Consider the following 22,161-nt stretch of genomic DNA (forward strand, 5'->3'; position numbering starts at 1 on the left):
AATGCCAAGTGTACCAACATTGTTGCCTCGATGACCCGTCAATTCACTCTCTCTTAGAGTCATTATTACACTCACTCACTGATGTGAAAATTAAAAAATATTTAATGCTTGATACCAATTTTGGATAACTTTATACTATTATAGTTCTTAAATATATTTTAATTAAAATATGAATGTTGAAGGTCATTTTTTGGTTGGAACTATAAAGACTAAATTTAGTTTTCAAAATAATTAATTTATTATTTTACATATTTTAACATCGATATTAATAAAATAATAATAAATATACTAATAGTTAATTATAATTTATTTTAGCAAATACTTATATAATTAAATTAATTTTTAAAAGAATTAAATCATTGCGCTATAATATTTAATTTATTATTTATTAATTTAAAAGTATATAAATTATGAGTAATCTGAATAATAAGGTCATATTTTTAAAAAAATACTTATATATTTTGATTTTAATATTATTTTATAATTTTAAAACATATATTATATGAAATTTAGATATCATTACTATTTAACTTTGAAAAACATATATCAAGCTTTGAACCTTTTAGTAAGTATAATTATTATTGAAATGACATTGTTATTATTAAATGTTCAATATTATGGCACTATTAAAGTAATAATTACAAGATATACTTTTTTACATATGAGACAATTCAAAATTGAATAACGATCTATAATTTAGTTATAAGTAAATCAATCATACCAAGACTATTACATTATTTTTATAAGCCAAAATTTTTATTATGTTATTATGATCATTATTATTTTTCTTTGATTTGTTGATCTTAGATTTATATGATTTAAGTTAAAAGACATTTATTATTTAAATAATTCTTAAAATGACATAAAATTTTCTATTTTCCATCTACAATAAATTATCAAATTTTTAATTTACTTAGTTTAATGTCAAAATTTAGAAACTATAAATTTTACAATTAATTGTACAACTTCACTAACTCCCACCCCACAATCCACCACACTAATAAAGGTAGGAACTTTGGTGCTTGCGCCCCTTATCTTTTGATACTTTTGACTCGAAATTAGTGACCACAAAAGAAAGGTAGATGATGTGAAAGTCATTGTATGACATCACTTGAAAACACCATAGGAATATTTTGAGCAATGCTAGAGTGAGTGAAAGGCATCTTAAATTAAAACGTCGGTTGTTGGTCCCGCTATGCATCTTTTCAATGTTAGATTGGATTATATTGGAAATATTTTCTCTTGATTATAAAAATCCAATCCAATTTTAATTCTAAGTTAAATTTTCACTCCATCTAGTCATGGTCATGGTGGCTCCCTCCTCATCTCACAAATGTTCATTCAATGAAAGCAAAATGTCCACTGCACCAAAGAAATTAAATGATGCATTCATCAACCACTAAGGCCCCGACACGAAAGATACTATGGCTTTTGCACTCTACGATTCATTGGAGGAACAGGGCTTTTGGACATTTCTTGATGTTCAAGAATTATGACTAGGAGACTCTATTGAGCTAGCCATACAAAATGTGATATCCTCCTCTACTATGCAAATCACCATATTCTCGCCAAGATATGTGAAGTCTCCTTGGTGTCTAAATGAGCTGGTTGACATGTTGAAAACCAAGGTTCTGTTTATTCTTGTATTTTTTGATGTGAGACCTACTAACCTTTGCTACCTTGACAATGGAACTTATAAAGATGCATTCGCTGAACATAAAGAAAAAGGGAGATTCACTGAGGAGAAGCTTCAAAAATGGAAAGCAGCCCTCTCTTCTTCTTCACTAAAATCTACTTATGAATTCAGCACATCTAATGAGTATGTTATACCCACTTCATGTCATTTATAAGTTTAACACTATCTTGTTGAACTCGTAATTTGATTTTGTCTTTTTATGATCGGATTTAAACAACATATAGAGTTAATGTGTACCTTAGATGTGAACTCCACTTTTGTCCTTTTTTTTTCCTATGTGCATGGATCGTCAGTTTACACTCTACTGTTTGATTTTCCTTCGGCTTGGTTATTTATTTTTGTATATAAATATTGTGCATCAATCATCCACTTATTCATAACCATTTCTTTTTCAGTCTCCAATAAAGTTAAAGGTAGGAGCATTTGGTAAATCTATAGATTGTATTTTTTTTTTTTTTTAAATCATCTCGGCATTTGGTAAATCCCCTGCCGCCACTTTATGGGTTGTGGGTCTTACCTTTTCTTTTTTTTATCGGTGAGGATTCTTGGGTCAGATATAGTGGTGGGCGTTCTGCCTTTCTCTTTTTGAGTTTTAATTTTTGAATTTGATTGTGTATAGTTTTTTACCATCAGTGTTTTGGATCATACTACACAATCTGTCATCAGGTTGCAAGAGAAACAAGAAGAACAAAAAATAATAAGTTGTAGATCTAGCAAACCACTAGAAAGGGACAAGAAAGGAGGGAGTTTGGGTGAGGAGAGAGAAAAAAGTGCAAGGGTGACATGACATGACTTTGGTCTTAAAATATAAAAAACCGATTGAAAACCACTCAAAAAAAGTGGAACTAATAAGTCAGACAAATAAAAATACACAAATAATAACTTAGAATAAGAAACAATAACTCAACAAATGAATAAATAAATGTATAAATGGTAATAATAATAAACAATAATAATAGTAATAATAATAGGGATTAAAATTAGATTAAAACAAAATAATTAAAACTAGTAATAAATAATAACAAAGACATGAATAATAATATTAGAACTACAAAAAATAATATAATTGATAATAATAATAATCTACCAACACCTATATATATATATATATACAAAATCAAAGGTGTAAATTTATATATACAGTGTGTGTATATACACCCCAGCCTACATATATGTAGATAGATATAAGATCATATATATATATATAAGAAATGTATATATATGCATATATATACATATATATAAAATAAATAAATATATTATATATATATATATAATATATATAAGAAATGCATATATATATATATATATATATACATTTCTTATATATATACGATCTTATACCCATCTACATATATGTAGGTTGGGGTATATATATACACACTATATATATAATACCAAAAATATATTTAATGTATTATATATATATACATAGTGTGTGTGTATACACCCTAGCCTACATATATGTAGATGGGTATAAGATCATATATATATATATATATATATATATATATATATGATCTTATACCCATCTACATATATGTAGGTTGGGGTGTATATACACACTATTGTGTGTATATACATCCCAACCTACATATATGTAGATGGGGTGTTTATACAAACAACAGTGTGTGTATATAAACTCCGGCCTACATATATGTAGATGGGTATAACATCATATATATATATATATATATATATATATATATACACCCACACATATATATATAAAAGAAATATATATATATATATACACACACACATTTCTTTTATATATACATACATACCAATGTATATATATATTTATATAATACAAATATACAGTGTGTGTATATACACCTCATGTAAATGGGTATAAGATCATATATATATATAAAAGAAATACATATATACATATACATTTCTTATATATATATACATATATATACACATATTCATATATATATATATATATATACATATATATATGTACATATATATATATATATGTACATATATATATATATATGTACATATATATATATATATATATGTACATATATATATATATATATATGTACATATATGTACATATATATATATATATATATATATGTACATATATGTACATATCTATTTATCTATCTATCTATCTATCTATATAGATAGATAGATAGATAGATAGATACATATATGTACATATATATATATGTACATATATATATATATATATGTATATATATATATATATATATATATATACACCTTTGATTTTGTATATATATATATTTTTGTTATTATATTGGTATACATATTTTTGGTACTATATATATATTTTTTGTATATATATTTGTTTGTGTGTGTGTGTGTGTGTGCATTTTGTGTGTTGATGTGTTTTCTCTTATATGTTTCTATAGTGTTTTTATATATTTGTACATCCATATATGTGCTACATATTTGTATACACCCCACACACTCACACACGCACACACACACACATATATTTGTCTTCTTTTGGTATAGGTGTTGGTAGATTATTATGATTATCAATTATATTATTTTTTGTAGTTCTGATATTATTATTCATGTCTTTGTTATTATCTATTACTATTTTTAATTATTATTTTTTAATCTAATTTTAATCCCTATTATTATTATTACTATTATTTTCGTTTATTATTATTACCATTTATACATTTATTTATTCATTTGTTGAGTTATTCTTTCTTATTCTTTCTAAGTTATTGTTTGTGTATTTTTATTTGTCTGACTTATTAGTTCCACTTTTTTTGAGTGGTTTTCAATCGATTTTTAATATTTTAAGACCAGAGTCATGTCATGTCACCCTTGTACTTTTTTCTCTCTCCTCACCCAAACTCCACCCTTTCTTGTCCCTTTCTAGGGGTCTGCTAGATCCGCAACTTATCATTTTTTGTTCTTCTTGTTTCTCTTGCATCCTGATGATGGATCATTTAGTATGATCTGAAACATTGATGGTAAAAAACTATACACAATCAAATCTAGAAATTAAAATTCATTTTCATGGATTGTGGAAATCTTATAAATCTAACTTTCTCTTTCTGTCTTTTTCTCTCTTGCCAATGGTCACAAGTGGGGTTTTTTTGGGTCTTGCTACCTCCTTTTAAAAAAAATTTAAATCATTGCACTATAATATTTAATTTATTATTTATAAATTTAAAAGTATATAAATAATGATGAATTCGTATAATAAGGTCATCTTTTTAAAATAATTATATATTTTGATTTTAATATTATTTTACAATTTTTAAACATATTTTATATGAAAACTGCTACTATTTTCCAATCTTATTCTAATTTTTTCAATACCATTTTACAAATCATAAAACTTTAATACTACCCCTCAAACTAATTAGATATCTTGGTAGTTTGAATTAAGTCATCAACAATTTAGTTTTTCAAATTAAATATTTCAACTTATAATTGAATTGGTAGAAATGACTAGTTCATTCATATAATATAATTTCTATTGGTATTTATATATTTCTTAAAATAATATATTTATTAATATTTTTAAAATTTCCTTCAACTCTCTTTATCATTCTACCTTTACTTGTCCTTATAATAATATAGCATTCTCTTTCTTAGCTCTCTATTCATATCCTTCCTTTCTACCTATAAATCTCCATTTTCCTTATTAGTAGGAACTTTGACACATTGCATCTCTTGTTGTGTCATGATTAACTTAAGCACTCTAATTTTAAATAATAATAAGTAATGGGGTGAAGGGGCACCCTTGTATAACAAGGGAAAGGAAATATATTGTTAGGAAATCTATGAGAAATAAAATTTTCCCTCGTATATAATGCTTACCTTGGGATGTTTATCTAAACATACAATCACCATTACTTAAAATATATTCAAATAAATGTCACATAGTCTTATCATTCATTTCAGATTAAGCTATTTAAAAGAAAACATCATAACTTGTTAATGTTTTTTGTGGAGCTACCTAAATTATAACTGATTTTTGAAACTAAGAATCTAAAAAAATGCCAAGTGTACCAACATTGATGCCCCGACGACCCATCGACTCACTCTCTCTCAGAGTCATTATTACACTCACTCACTAATGTGACAATTAGAAAATATTTAATGCTTCATATCAATTTTGGATAACTTTGTACTATTATAGTTCTTAAATATATTTTAATTGAAATATAAATGTCGAAGGCCTTTTTTGGTTGGAACTATAAAGACTAAATTTAGTTTTCAAAATAATTAATTTATTATTTTACATATTTTAACAATTATATTAATAAAATAATAATAAATATACTAATAGTTAATTATAATTTGTTTTAGCAAATACTAATATAATTAAATTAAATTTTTAAAAGAATTAAATCATTGCGCTATAATATTTAATTTCTTATTTATTAATTTAAAAGTATATAAATTATGAGGAATTTGAATAATAAGGTCATTTTTTTTAATAACACTTATATATTTTGATTTTAATATTATTTTATAATTTTAAAACATATATTATATGAAATTTAGATATCATTGCTATTTAACTTTGAAAAACATATATCAAGCTTTGAAGCTTTTAGTAAGTATAATTATTATTAAAATGGCATTGTTATTAATAAATGTTCAATATTATGGCACTATTAAAGTAGTAATTACAAGACTTAGTTTTTTATATATGAGACAACTCAAAATTGAATAATGATCTATAATTTAGTCATGAGTAAATCAATTATACCAATACTATTACGTTATTTTTATAAGCCAAAATTATTATTATGTTATTGCAATCATTATTATTTTTCTTTGATTTGTTAATCTTAGATTTATATGATTTAAGTCAAAAGACATATTTATTATTTAAATATTTTTTTAAATAACATAAAATTTCTGTTTTCCATCTACAATAAATTATCAAAGTTTTAATTTATTTAGTTTAATGTGAAAATTTACAAACTATAAATTTTACCATTAAATGTACAACTTCACAAACTTCACTAACTCCTATCTCACAATCCACCACACTAATAAAGGCAAGAACTTTGGTGCTTGCGCCCCTTGTCTTTTGATACTTTTGACTTGAAATTAGTGAGCACAAAAGAAAGGTAGATGATGTGAAAGTCATTGCGTTACATCACTTGAAAATGTTGGGAGAATATTTTGAGCAATGCTAGAGTGAGTTAAAGACATCTTAGATTAAAATGTCAATTGTTAGTCCCACTATGCATCTCGTCAATGTTAGATTGAATTATATTGGAAATATTTTCTCTTCCTTATAAAAATCTAGTCCAAATTTAATTCTAAGTTAAATTTTTATTTTATATGGTCATGCCCATTGTGGCTCCCTCCTCATCTCGCAAGCATTCTTTCAGTGAAAGGAAATGTCCACTGCACCAAAGAAATCATATGATGCATTCAATAGCCACTAAGGCCCTAAAATGAAAGATACTATGGCTTTTTCACTCTATGATTGATTGGAGGAACAGGGTTTCTGGACATTTCTTGATGTTCAAGAATTACGACCAGGAGACTCTATTGAGCCAGCCATACAAAATGTGATATCCTATTCTACTGTGCAAATCACCATATTCTCGCCAGGATATGCAAAGTCTCCTTGGTGTCTAAATGAGTTGGTTGACATGTTGAAAACCAAGGCTCTGTTTATTCCTGTATTTTGTGATGTGAGACCTATTGAGCTTCGCTACCTTGACAATGGAGCTTATAAAGATGCATTCACTAAACATAAATAAAAAGGGAGATTCACTGAGGAGAAGCTTCAACAATGGAAAGTGGCCCTCTCCTCTTCTTCACTAAAATCTAGTTATGAATTCAGCACATCTAACGAGTATGTTATACCCTCTTCATGTCATTTATAAGTTTAACACTATTTTGTTGAACTTGTATTTTGATTTTGTCATTTTATGGCTGGATTTAAATAGCATACAAAGTTAATGTGTACCTCAGATGTGAACTCCACTTTTGTCCTTTTTTTCCCTTATTTTTGTTACCAATATTGTGCATGGATCGTCAATTTACACTCTGTCATTTGATTTTCCTCCGTTTTGCTTCTTTATTTCTGTATATAAATATTGTGTGTCAATCGTCCACCTATTCATAGCCATTTCTTTTTCACTCTCCAATAAAGTTAAAGGCAAGAGCATTTGGTAAGTCTACAAATTGTAATTATTATTATTTTTTTAAATCATCTGGGCATCTGGTAAATCCCCTATAGCCACGTTATGGGTTGTGGGTCTTTCCTTTTGTTTTTTTTGCCAGTGAGGATTCTTGGGTCAAATCTAGTGGTGGGTGTTTTGCCTTTCTCTTCCTATCTTTTTTGCTCTTGCCAATGGTCACATGTGGGGTTTTTTCAAGTCTTGCTACCTCCTTTGAGGTGGGATTTTTTTTCCATTTCTCAATGGGTATTGAGGTCTTTCTTGCTCTTTTTCATCTTCCTTGCTTCTTGTTGAGGTAGAAACCCTATTGAAGTGGCTCGTTATTAGTGGGAAGTTCTTATTTTTGTAGGGGATCCTCTTCTTCTTCAAGTGGTGTGTTGGGAGGCTAGACTAGGATTCTCTCCTTCTGTGCTATTTAGTTTTGGCTATGTTCGCTAGCTCACCCTATTTGTGTGGGCTTTCATGATCTCTGGTTCTTGTTTTCTTGTCAATGGCAATTTGGATGCCCGTTCTTCTCAGTGGTGGTATTGATGGAGTAATTGTTTCAATCATATAATAGTGACATGGAGGGCTTTAAAAACTCATTTCCCAACTAACTTGACCTAACCACCTTGTGAGTCCTAACCAAATTTGCAACTTTTGACAAGAAAATTTACATTTTTTGCATAATTGTCAATGTACATTTTTTGCAAAATTGACATTTTTGAGTTTAGACAATCCTTTTGAACCATCTACAAAACTACCATTGATCATATTGACTAAAATATCCCTTATTGGAATGAAATCCAATGGCTATGGTTTTCTTTTACAAGGTGTTCATCCACAAAATGCATCCAAAACATGAATAATGTAATAGGATGTTTTGGCTATATAAGTTAAGCCTTACCATGGTTCATTTTCCCTTTTATATAACAAGAATGTACTCTAACATAGATAGGGGCCAACATGCATTCAAATTTTAGAAAAGAACGATTCTTTTTATAGGTATGTTCAAACCATATTTTAGGAAATTTATCAACAATCAGCAAGAACTTCTTTCACATTTCATACAATTTAGTATTGAAACAAAAAAATGTAATTAAAAAATCTGCAACAACTAGAAATATAAGAACCTAGTGTTGACCTAGTTGAAACATGATTTTCCAAGCTTCCTTTCCTACCAGTCCTTTCCAATAGCCATATCCAGTTGGGTGTTTTTATTTCCTTCCCCAATCTCTTTTCTATTACTCCATCAATGTTATAATTTATCTCTTTTGTAAACTTTAGAGCCCAAAAACTGCATCATTTTGCAATGTCATAGCTGGAAAGAGCACAATCCATAGCAAGCCCCCTATTTCAATACCCAAATTCTCATATATGGTAGCCAAATGCCCCCCAATGACACCCAACATAAAACCAATTTGGGCAATTCTGGTAATGCTAATGGTTTTCCAAGGCTTCTTTTTAAATGTATGATCTAACCCACTTTGAGAATTCCACCACCTACATATCCATGGAAATGAGCGAATGGAACAACCATAATAAATATGAGTGCAACTACCAAAAACTTGAAAAAATCACCTGCTAATATTGGTTGCCCTATCTACCCAATGATTCTTCCCATCTTTGTTATGATATAGTTATATTAATTAACCACTAAGCTTTCTTAACTGTTTCTTGGCCACAGGCGCATTAAGAAACTAATCAAATTATTTTATAAAGGATTAAATTTTTAACAAAATCTAGGTGGAAAAAGAATTATGATTTATTCAATTTGAGGAAAGATGGTTGTGAAAGTGTGCGTGATGTTTATATTTACTTTTATCCCTATTTTTTCTTAACTAGTCCATATTTGGGCAAGTGCACCAAGTTGTGGTGCCAAAAAGGTGACACCATTTTTTTTTCTAATTTTCAATAGCATGTGCGTGCTATGGCTTGGGTATTCTAATCCATAGCACGTACGCACTATAGTGCATACATGCGTACATGCTATAGCATGTACACACTTTTAAAAAACCCCAATTGTTAAAAATGGGTTGCAAACCCACAGTCCATTCATTTTATCTTTGTTTTCCAACTGCTCCTCCTCACAATGTGTACGTGTTTCAACAAATTGAAGGTTTTCAGCACCCACCTTGTCAATATGCCTCCTCGCCATCGAAGTTTGAGATCACGAGCACACCGTATGTTGTCTAACCTTCTTTTTGCATTGTTTTATATGTTTTTTTTATTGTTTTGTAGGTTTTTTTCAGTTTTTCTTTAAATTTGTTTATTTATTTAGATTTCAATTGATTTCTTATCAGGAAATGTGAATAGTGAACCAGCAAATCCCCAAGAAGATCAAAACCAAAACCCTCAACAAGATCCAAACCAAAACCCTCCACAACAAGAACAACAAATTCCACAACTTGCACCAATTGGAAGACCTCCTGCTTGCACACAAGAAAATATAATAAATGAAATAGAAAGAGGCAAAACCAAGTTAGAAGCACTCATTGGTAGGTTGAAAGCTTGTGGACAAACCAATCCAATGAGAGCTTAATTGGCATCGTCCCTCGAGTCCATTAAGACCCACATAGCTTCTGTTAGTGGTCAATTAGATATTTTGTAGGTTAAGAGGGATGAACAAAAAAGATGTTATGCAAATAACTTATCATATCAAGATGTTTAGAAAAAAAGATACACCCAAAGGGAGGATTTGTGCATTATTTAGAAAGACTGGTGAACAAGATACTATTAGAGAGACAACTAAATGATTCTCTGTCCATTGGTGCATACATGATGGTATTAGAAATAATTTTTTGGATAGACAATGGACAGTTTTTGATGCCCCTCCTTGCAATAATCATGAGATCCCAATGTATTTCTTAAGGAAATTGTATTGTGAGTTTGTCCTTGGGGAGATCCCTAATTATTTTGATATATTAGACTCTCAGGGTAGAGTTGGAGGGTCATCATTTGAGAGGCCAAGGGCACGTCATGACCCCAATATAGTTAGGGCACCTGTGGTCAAGGCACAGGGTGAGCATGTGACTATTCCTTTAATTGTGAAGGAACATGTAGAGGCCAACACTCTAGGGACTATTAGTGTTTTGACGTTGACCATCATTCATTACATGAGTCTATTAGTTGTGGATGAGCCTTTTGCACATTGTGGTCACATGTGCACATTATGTGGATCCTTATGCACATTTGGCAGTCATGCTGGAGATGGTGTGAATGATGCGCTAGTGAGTGATTAGTTCTTGAATGAGACATTTGACATTGACACATAGGTAAATTACAATTATAATAAACTAATTTGATCACATTTAATATGTATAGTGAACGACTAATTAATTAGCATGTATTGACATTGTTCAAAATTTAGGGTTAGAGTGTTGGTGGCCCTAGTAGCGATCCCCCGGCCCCATTTTTTGTCCTATCAATGAGTTCAGAGGTATGTATCAATTTAATAATTTAAATTAATACATATATTTATTAAGTAATCATATAAAGGATTGACAAAAAAATTTATGCATGTACATCAGTTCTCTATAGGATCGTTGATATTCACTACGGACTCTGAGCCTAGATGTGATACAAGCTTCATCGAGATACATTCGTTTCATGTTAATTTAATTCATTTGATTATATTTGTTTCATGATTCATATTACATGTAATTTGTATTGTATAACATACAACTCTTGACATTTGAGACTCCTCCTCATCTTCGACAGTCTGTTGATTATGGAGTGGCTACAGTTATGGCTAGTTCACAACCATTAACTGAGGTATGAAAGAATTTTCTTGGATTTAGTTGTTTTTTATAATAGTTAGTATCAAAATTTCTAATGTTATTTATAAGTGATTATATTGAATAAATTTTTGTAGGGTCTTGTCACACCTGATTGTCCACGAGCCTTCGAGGTGGACTTACAGAGTGACTATATGATGGTGGTAAAAAAATAATTAATTTTGTGTGTACATATATTTGATTTCAATGTATAATAATTATTGATTCATATCTAGTTTGTTTGTATCAGCTCAAGTTAGAGAAGAGCCTCAACAAGAGGATGAGTGAGCGTGTGAGGAAGACCCCATCATTTCTATCATCTCCCTCCACATGATGACTAAAAACCTCTAGAGATTTGTTTCCTTACCCTCGTGGGAAGGAGAAGATATAGTTGATAGACATACATGTAAAGGCATCAACGGACATATATGTTGGATTTTATGTCAATGGACATATTCGATACACATTTGATGTATATATGAAATTTTATATTTGATGCATGACATTTAATTGATGCATGACATTATTAGAATGTGACATTATTGATTAATATATGATATGTTTGTTCATGTACAACACTATTGGTTATCATAATATATTATGTGTTTGTTAATGTATGACATTATTGCTTATCATTTTATATTATATGGTTGTTCATGTATGACATTATTGGTTATCATAATATATTATATGTTCCTTCATGTATGATACCCCTGGTACTCGTACCCACGTACCCAAGTACCAGGTACATGTATCCCAACTACCAGGTACTCAGTGGGGAGCATCATAGCTAAAGACCTTGATTGAGATTTCATTTTTTTTTTGAGTTTTTTGTTTGTGTATCTACTCGTTATTTATCAAGCTTAATTCAATACCTAATCAATTTGAAACTTTTATAGAATATTGATTAACAATAAACTTTATCATTGTTTAAGCATAAGTTTATCATTTCCAATATTTCATCATCATATGATTTATTATCTTGTTCATGTTTAAAGTTTTCCTTCTCTGTTATTTGTTTATCAAGCTTAACTCAATACCTGATTAGTTTGAAACTTTGATACAATATTGATCAACAATAAACTTTATCAGTGTTAAAGCTAGAAATTCATCATTTGTAATATGTCATTGTCATATGATTTATGATCTTCTTGTTCATGTTTAAACCTACCTTCTATGTTATGCATCTAAACATTTATCATAAATTATTATTACAAACATATAACAAATCTGAAACTGAAAACAATACATTATATTTGCAAACTTTATCACTGTTCTTGATTTGAAAAATCATTGTCATGACTCATAAATTTAGGTTTTCTATAAATATAAAAGTATAATTAAAAATAAAGTTTGACATACCCAAGTACCCCCATCCCCTATTATAAAAAATAGTTGTACCCGTACCCTAAGTACCCCAAGTACCCCCATCCCCGTGCAACCTTGTATATTATATGTGGATCTTGGTGTTTTCTATACACCTATGTGGTTTATAGGATCTCTTGCTACTTAGAACATCCCCTGACCTTGCCCAACCTCCTCACTAGGTTAACTGATCCAAACTTTCAACATCACTCCCTTACTCTTCCAGGAACAGTATCCCTCCAAAGGTTTTATAGGTCTACTAGTGTACCATAGCACTCCCCAGTCCAACCAAGGTTTCCACGATGTCCTAATGTGTTATTGGAACACTTGTATTGTGCTTGAATGGATAACAATAATGGGTTTCTACTTGATTTCAAGATTTCTTCACAAAAGGGCTACAAGGAGAGCCCTTAATTAGGCCTCCACCTAGATTTCTAGGGCCAATATCTTCTTTTTCTTAGAGTTTCAACACCTCTGGCCTTAAGAAAAATTGATACATAGGACCCATGCTCAAGGATTTTTAGGATCTCAGGGTGCATACAGGTCGTACTACAAAAATAGCAAAATTGAGGGTTTGGTAAGGTTTTCTTAGCTGCCTGTTGTCCCCACTTTTAAGACAACTTACACACTTCATCAAGACTCCTCCTCCACAAGTTAGAACCTCCTCATACCCCTCTTCAATCCCTCAAAAGGGTAAGTCTTCATTCTTCAAGATTTTCTCTTGAGAGCTCTTTCTTTGCTGACAGTCCCTAACCGGGCATTGCCTAGCTCGCCTAGGGCTTGGTCAAAGAATTATTTACACTCACTTTTATGGCCCTTGCTTTCATAATATAATACATTAGGGTCTATAGCCTTGAAATCTAGAAGACCATGGAATTTCCATGGTGGAGACAAGACTCACATCCCTTTCATGATAAACAACTCCAAAACTGGCAGCAAACAGGTATCTTTGAAGAAATTTACAAAACCTTTCAAAACTTGGTCACAAACTATAACTAATGCATGGTGAATATAAAGGTTGCAAGTATCTAATGTTTTTTAGCTATTACAAAGAACTTTCATATATCTATTGTTTGACCTCATTCAATCCACGTCTCCTAGCTTAAGGCTCTACTTTCATGGCATTAATATCCTTAAAAGTGTATTATGCAAGTGCTTTAAGATAATGGGATGCATGTCCCATGTTCATCTTTGACAAACTTGATGCAGAGTGCACAGAAATGGAAGCACAATACAAGGCCAATCCCAATCAACACATCAAAAATGTTTCAAGGTTTGAACTTATGGTTTGTTCTTCTTTATAAATATCTATCCCTCCTAGGAATCACTGAGAAAGGTTTCAAATCTTACCACCACAAGTAAGACACAAAGCAACTTGATCCAAAATTGAGCAATAAGGACAAACTCCCTTAAATAGGGAAAAATGGGGATTCTATGGTTCTAGACCTTAAAACTTCCAACAAAGACTTGGATCCACTTAGTTTCAACCCAATTAAGCCAAATCAACCACTGGTTGCACTCCCAACAACCCACAATCCAATTTGCAAGAAAAAACCTAGAATCCTATTAGGTCTCCAAACACTGATTTTTGCCAATAACTTTAAAACTCTCCAAAAGACTTGAGGAAAAAATTATAGTTTCAAGTACCCTTTTCCAAGTTCTCAAAGACTCCAAAGTTGTAGAGACCAATTCTACTCTAGCATATCATAACCATAACCAAGTACACAAACCTAATTAGTTAATTTAGGCTTGGTTTTCAAGGCAAGTGGTTAAGAATAGGTACATAGGATCAAATATCCACTCCTAGGATGTTCTAATATCTTAAACAAGGGCACTTTGTTTGATCATCAAGTCTTCAAACTCTCTCCATCACTCTGATTAGTCTAATTTCTTCAAAACTGGGTCAAATACATGAGGATATTTGACCTAGGGCTCGCTCCCAAAAATCACAAATTTCAACTCCTATTTCAAAGCTGCAAAAATATTGTATTATACACCCTTAACTTGCTCCATGCCAACGGAGAAGGAATTCCACCGATGGATTAACAAGTTAGGGTCATTTAAGTGCCCAAATCTTGAAATCAAGGGTTTCTCAGACTAACAAACTAATAAATTCAATAACTTTTGCAAGAGAATAGGTAAAGACTTCAAACAAAATCCAAAATCTCCTAGATAGATAGTATCAACTTTTTAGTACATAAATTTCATCTTGTAGACCTTCAGTTTCATACTGTACTTGCAAAATCAAGAAAATGCACTAAAACATAGCAATTTCTATTGATTTGACAGCAATATAACAATTGGATCTTCTCCACTGATCCATATTTGAATGTCTTGAGCCTATATAGTCCATTTTCAACTAATTTTCCCAACCACCTAATAGTTTTGACTGTTGGGTTGCTCAAACAAAAAGTTGCTTAGCAAAATTGCAAAAGTTGCTTAACAACTTTTTGCAATTTTTGCGCTATAGCAAGAAATATTGAAAAACTTGCAAGGAAGTGTTGCAAATTGGATTTTATTGACTCCTAGAACCTTATTAGGTTTCCAAACCTCTAGACACACCCTAAAAACCATATATCACTAATGCACTGACATATATCACTACCGCACTGACATGTATGCAAAAATATTTGAAAGCCTTTGTTGAATTCTCAATTCATGCTAGGTGAAACTTGTAAATTTATTCTAATAGAGTTCAACATTGAAAAAATAGGAATAGATAATAAGTTTTCTCAAACTACCAACCTACCACCACCTAAATGGCATTTGGAGCTCCTCTTCATAGCTTTAGAACTATGATTGTTCCTTCGTCGTTATCCCTTTATGAACTAACTCACAACTTTACAATTCATTGTAGTATTTGATTGTGAGTCATCTTGCACATACAAAACTAGGTGTTTTGTTAAAAGATCCTTGAAAATTTTTAATTTATTACTCCTACTATAAAAAATACTAAATGTCTTCTATTCTATTACAAATGATTACTAGATTTATTAAGATTATTGTCTCGCTATGTCTTATTATTTTTTAAATTCACTATCATATGATCCATTAAATTAGTTCTTATATACCTCTACCATAAAGGTTCTCCATGCTTTTTACCATATGACTATAATCTATGTGATATAGTAGTAAACTAGCTTTTAATAGGTTTTTCATTATACTTTAATCAATCATTGATATCAATTGGACATCTCTATTCCATTTGCACATAACTACTACATAGGCTTCTCACATGTACTTTTTCACTTGTTTGGACCAAGCATTATTGTTGTGCTTAGTTGAAAGAAAAGTCAGAATGATTTTAAAGATTTTCATGATCATACTTTTCCACTTGACATTCTTTTACTTATTCCATCTACATAGGAAACGATTCCACTTTCTTTAACCCTACCACAAAGCCCTAGAAATGAACATGAATATTAAGTTTAATACCATGTCATTGTTTTCATAGAAATTAGCATTTTGATATAGATTTAAGATTTTTTTTAGATATATTGATAGTTACACTACTACAAAGGTTTAAGAAGTGCTTGAATGGATAGAAATAATGGGTTTGTAGCCGATTTCAAGATCTCTTCACAAAAGAGCTACAAGGAGAGCCCCTAATTAGGCCTCCACTCAGATTTCTAGGGCCAATATCTCCTTTGTGGTGTAGAATCACCCACTCTACCTTCAACAAGCACCATAAATATTTCAAATTAAGGTCCTTGTGGCCTTTAGTCATGCTTAGGAATAATAGATTTAACATTGGATCTCATTGTAAGGCCATAGTTACAAGATTGGCATTTTATAAGCCCTTGTCTAACTATTGGTCATTAATGATCTAAGGCATAAGTATTTACACATTTTTCATGTTTTTCATGCTAAAATCCTTTAAGGATCATAAAAATTAGGTTAGGACCAATTTTGAACTAGATATGCAAAATTGTAAAATATGCAAAAATTGCTCTAAAAGTTGTCAAAGCAACTTTGAGCAACTTCTTAAAAAGTTGCTAAAACTTGTAAAATCCTCTGCCAAAAATATAGTTTTTTAAAACCACTCATATAACCATTGTGATCATCCTATATAAGCCCTTATAGGAAAGTGATAAGACAAATATGTAATTTTGGCATTGAAAGCAATAAAATCAGCATTTTTCCTTGCATAAACATGTGTTACAAAGCCTGGTATGGATGTGTATGGATGATTGGAGATGTCCCAGTGGATCTAAAAGTTGGTGAATTTTATCTATTTCATTTTTCAATAAGTTTCATTTTCTAACTCTTCATAGTTTGAAAGTTATTCAAATGTTATTGCCGACTGTCCAGAAATCAGCCTACAAATTAGCAACTTGCTAGGGCTAGGTTATTTTGGTATATTCCACCATGGGAAATTGATTCCCTTTGGTGGAATACAAGGTGTAATAATTTACTTTCATATTCTTCAATTTTTTTTCCAGAAGATGCAAGGAGATGAGTTTTCCACCATACCCAGGGTGTGCTTCATGAAGAGTTCACCAAATCAACATTTACAACAATCCTTCTAGATTGAGTTATTGGGTTCACCAAATGCTAAGATCTTGGAAATTTGTCTTATTTAAATACCCCCACATGTCCTAATTGTTTTATTGTATTTTCTCTTTGTATAAAGTGTACTTGCAGTGCAAACGGGGCCCTAATTAAGCCTTCAAATCGGATCTAATGTTGCAACAACAACAACCTCAATTCTTCTCCATGCTTGAGAACTTTGGCATGTTTCATAAGACCCAAAAAGGTATCCAAATAATTGGTCAAGTAACCATGTCCTTTGGAAGAATCTAAATTTACACCTCTTCCTCATTCTAGGAGGGCTACAAGCCAATTTAGTGGTTTTTCAAAGCAACTTCATACTATAAGTTGTCTTTGATGAAATTAATCAAGGATTCATGTTTTTTAGGACCTAAATAGGCCATATCAGTTATTTTAGGCCGCCCCTAGTCTTTATATTCAGTTTTTGGGGTTTGACCCCTCTTTTGGCTAAGGGAATCCAATAATGCGTATTGAGTTTTTGGTGCTTGGTACTTGGGTAGACTAAGTGATTAGGTTACCTTGTCTTGTGGGGTTTTGATAAACTTCCATGAAGCCCATATCCATCTCTATGATAGGTATTTGGCACTACGACCCTTCACCTTGGGTGTTGAGGGAGTTTGACCATTCCCTATTGTTTGAAGACTTCTATTGTGTATTGTTGCATCACTTTTTCTTAGAGTTTCAACACCTCTGGCCTTAAGAAAAATTGATACATAGGACCCATGCTAAATGATTTTTAGGGTCTTAGGGTGCATACAGGTTGTACAAAAAAAATAGCAAAATTGTGGGTTTGGTAGGGCTTTCTTGGCTGCCTACTATCCCCAATTTTAAGACACCTTCCACACTTCATCAGGACTCCTCCTCCACAATTTATAACCTCCTCATACCCTTGTTCAATCCCTCAGAAGGGAAAGTCTTCATTCTTCAAGCTTTGCTCTCAAGAGCTCTTTCTTTGCTAACAGTCCCTAGTCAGGCATTGCCTAGCTCGCCTAGGGCTTGGTCAAAGAATTCTTTGCACTCACTTTTAGGGCCCTTACTTGCATATTATAATACATCTTTTGGAATCCCTTTGCTCATTTGGGCCATAAATTTTGGAGCACCTATTTTCATCTTCTTTAACACTACTATTGCCACAATGCTATAATTGTCACATTCTCCAAAGGGAAAACCTCACTATTTCAATGTCTTATCCTTAATGCTATGACAATTGCACATCTTTCGACCTCTAGATTTTTTAGGTTCTTAATCATTGGATCACCATTCGTCATAACAATATAATAATATATTGATATAGTGTAGCCTCAAAATCACCATATATCACTAGTGCACTGACATGTATGCAAAAATATTTGAAAGCCTTTGTTGAATTCTCAGTTCATGCTAGGTGAAACTTGTAAATTTATTCTAATAGAGTTCAACATTGAAAAAATAAGAGTAGATAATAAGTTCCCTCAAACTCCCAACCTACCACCGCCTAAATGGCATTTGGAGCTCCTCTTCATGGCTTAAAACTATGATTGTTCCTTCGCCGTTATCCCTTTATGAACTAACTCACAACTTTACAACCTAGTAGTATTTGATTGTGAGTCATCTTGCACGTACAGAACTAGGGGTTTTGTTAAAATATCCTTGAAACATTTTAATTTATTGCACCATACTTCTTAAGAGAAGTTTATCACACCAAAATAAAATGGTGGGAGCCTTGGAAGGGCACTCCTGGACCATATACTTTTGTACTTTCTATATCTATTTACTTTGACTTATTTTTTTATTGCCTCTCATGAAACTATCATACATTGGTGAGGGTCACGTGTACCCACAACTATCAAAAGCACACTTCTTTAAAGGATCCAAACCATTATTCAATGTAAAACAATGAACTAAAAAACATCACAATTTACAAATCTATCATTTAGGAGCATGTAAATGTGATTGGTATTTTTGAATGATAATGCAAGAGGTAGTGAATGTATTATTTTCTATTCACAAATATGACATGACATAAGATAAGATCCTTGAGAAATCATCATAATGATGCAAGATAGTGATCTCTATCATTCCTTTGATGGTTTTGACACAATCTTATAAAAACCTATGGTGCATTAGAATATGTGTCATATTAAGCCTACCTCTAATAAACCCTTAATATGAGGAGGAAAACTTATGAGCCCTTTAGAATCTTCTCCTTCTACACATCAAACCATGTTTTCTCCATGATATTTTCAATGTGGAGGAGATGAATAGAAACTTATGAAATCTTGTAAGCCCCTTAATGTGTCATTATCTTTCTTAGGGACGTTTCAGTTTGGCATGCCCAAGATGAGGTTGGAGCTAGTGTTTACCTAGCCACCTGGAGCTAACAGAATAAACATTTTGATCCCAGGACGAAAGGTGAGAGAGATTTAGTAGTTGGCAACTTTGTACTAGCCAACACTACAAGTTTTAGCATCACCTGAGATGGTATTACAAAATCAAAACAGAGTAAAAACTCCAAAAAGAGATAGAGGTTATTGTAGGTCTCCACAATATGGTTCTATAGGAACTAGAATCGCATCCATACCTCGCATGAGCTCCAAGGTATGCCCCATCAAAGATCATTTCCCCATGGGATTTAGTGACCCTTAGGGAAGTTTCGGTCTAGCATGCCTAAAAATGTTCGAGTGCTCAATAGGATAGGATGAGGTTGCAGATAGGGTTTACTGTGCCACCCAAAGCTAATAGAACAAATAGTTTTATCCCAGGATGAAAGGTGAGAGAGATTTGGTAGTTGGTAACTTTGTACTGGCCAACACTACAAGTTTCAGCATCGCCCGAGATGGTATCACAAAATAAAAATAGAGTAACTTCTCCAAAAAGTGAGAGTGATTATTATAGGTCTCCACAACATGGTCCTATAGAAATTGGAATCGCATACATACCTTGCACGAGCTCTGAGATATGCCTCATCAAAGATCACTGCCCTATGGCATTTAGTGACCCTTAGGGATATTTCAGTTTGGCGTGCCCAAGAATGTTTGAGCACTCAATGAGATGGGATGATATTGGGGATAGGGTTTACCCAACCACCTAGAGCTAACAGAATAGACAATTCGATCCCAGGATGAAAGGTGAGAGAGATTTGGCAGTTGGCAACTTTGTACTAGCCAACACTACAAGTTTTAGCATCACCCGAGATGGCATCACAAAATAAAAATAGAGTAACATCTCCAAAAAGTGAGATAATTTATTGTAGGTCTCTGCAACATGGTTGTATAGGAACTAGAATCACATCCATACCTCACATAAGCTCTGAGATATACCCCGTCAAAGATAGCTTCCTTATGGCAGTTAGTGACCCTTAGGGACATTTTGGTTTGGCATGCCCAAAAATGTTCGAGCACTCAATGGGATGGGATGAGGTTGGGGATAGGGTTTACCCAACCACCTAGAGCTAACAAAATAGATAGTTTGATCCCAGGACAAAAGGTGAGAGAGATTTGGTAGTTGACAACTTTGTACTGGCCAACGCTACGAGTTTCAGCATCACCCAAGATGGCATTGCAAAATAAAAATGGAGTAAGATCTTCAAAAAGTGAGAGAGGTTATTGTAGGTCTCTACAACATGTTCCTATAGGAACTAGAATTGCATCCATACCTTGTATGCACTCTGAGATATTCCCTGTCAAAGATCATTGCCCTATGACATCTAGTGACCCTTAGGGAGGTTTCGGTTTGGTGTGCCTGAGAATGTTCGAGCACTCAACAGGATGAAACAAGGTTGGCGATAGGGTTTACCCAGCCACTTAGAGCTAACAGAATAGATAGTTCGATCCCACGACCCTTTTTCCACTAAGTTGCAAATTTGAGCAACTTTTACAACTTTCAACAATGCAACTTTGCACAAAAAGTGCAATTTTTAAAATTTTCACTTGATTCCACTTCTAAGACTTGGAAAAAGTTTGAAAATAGTAAAATAATTTACTTCCAAATGTTCATCCCTTCACCAATTCCCAAACTCCTGCAAAGTTGTCAACATTTTTGCAATTTTGCTTTGACAACTTTTACAATTTTTTGTAATTTTTTGACATCTTAACTCCTAGATGCCTAAAACCTAACCTACTGACCCTAAGGACCTTTATAACCTTCTAAGAAACATAAAAATCCTTTTTTCCTTGAAAAATCACCTATATTGCTCATTTTTATGCCTAAAAAGTGACCCATAATGTAATAGCAGAGACTTGGTCCAAAACAACCATACCTCATCTTTTGATATGTTATAGAGGAGCGAAATGGGTATCTTTAAATTCAATTTATTTTCTTAATGTTATGGAAAAATGTGGAGAAAAATGTAAGATGATAGCATTTTATGCAAGAGGCCAACATTTTATGCATTTTCTCTTTCTACATCATCACTTTGAAAAAGTGAAAATATTACTAACCTAGTATGAAAATCAAGTCTATTCTAGTTATCCTATTGAATTATTGTATATTCTTTCATGCTAGTTACAACTAGATATAAGAAAAAGATAAATGCTTCATACACTTATTCTCTCAAGGAGTAAAATTTTCACACAACCTCAATGTTGACAACTTGATTCAAAAAGAAGAACCTTCACCTTTAGAAGTTGTTATGAAACAAATGGAAGAAATG

The 22,161-nt window shown here is 31.8% G+C and overlaps 1 pseudogene; it reads left to right on the plus strand.

Moving 5' to 3' along the window:
* Positions 1-1,307: 1,307 nt before the first annotated feature.
* Positions 1,308-22,161, plus strand: part of LOC149566223 (disease resistance protein SUMM2-like) — a 37,077-nt pseudogene continuing 16,223 nt past the window's right edge.

The sequence above is a fragment of the Cupressus sempervirens genome, chromosome 3 (assembly GCF_028749045.1).
Source record: "Cupressus sempervirens isolate cs-2001-9-10 chromosome 3, ASM2874904v1, whole genome shotgun sequence".
Lineage (NCBI taxonomy): Eukaryota > Viridiplantae > Streptophyta > Pinopsida > Cupressales > Cupressaceae > Cupressus > Cupressus sempervirens.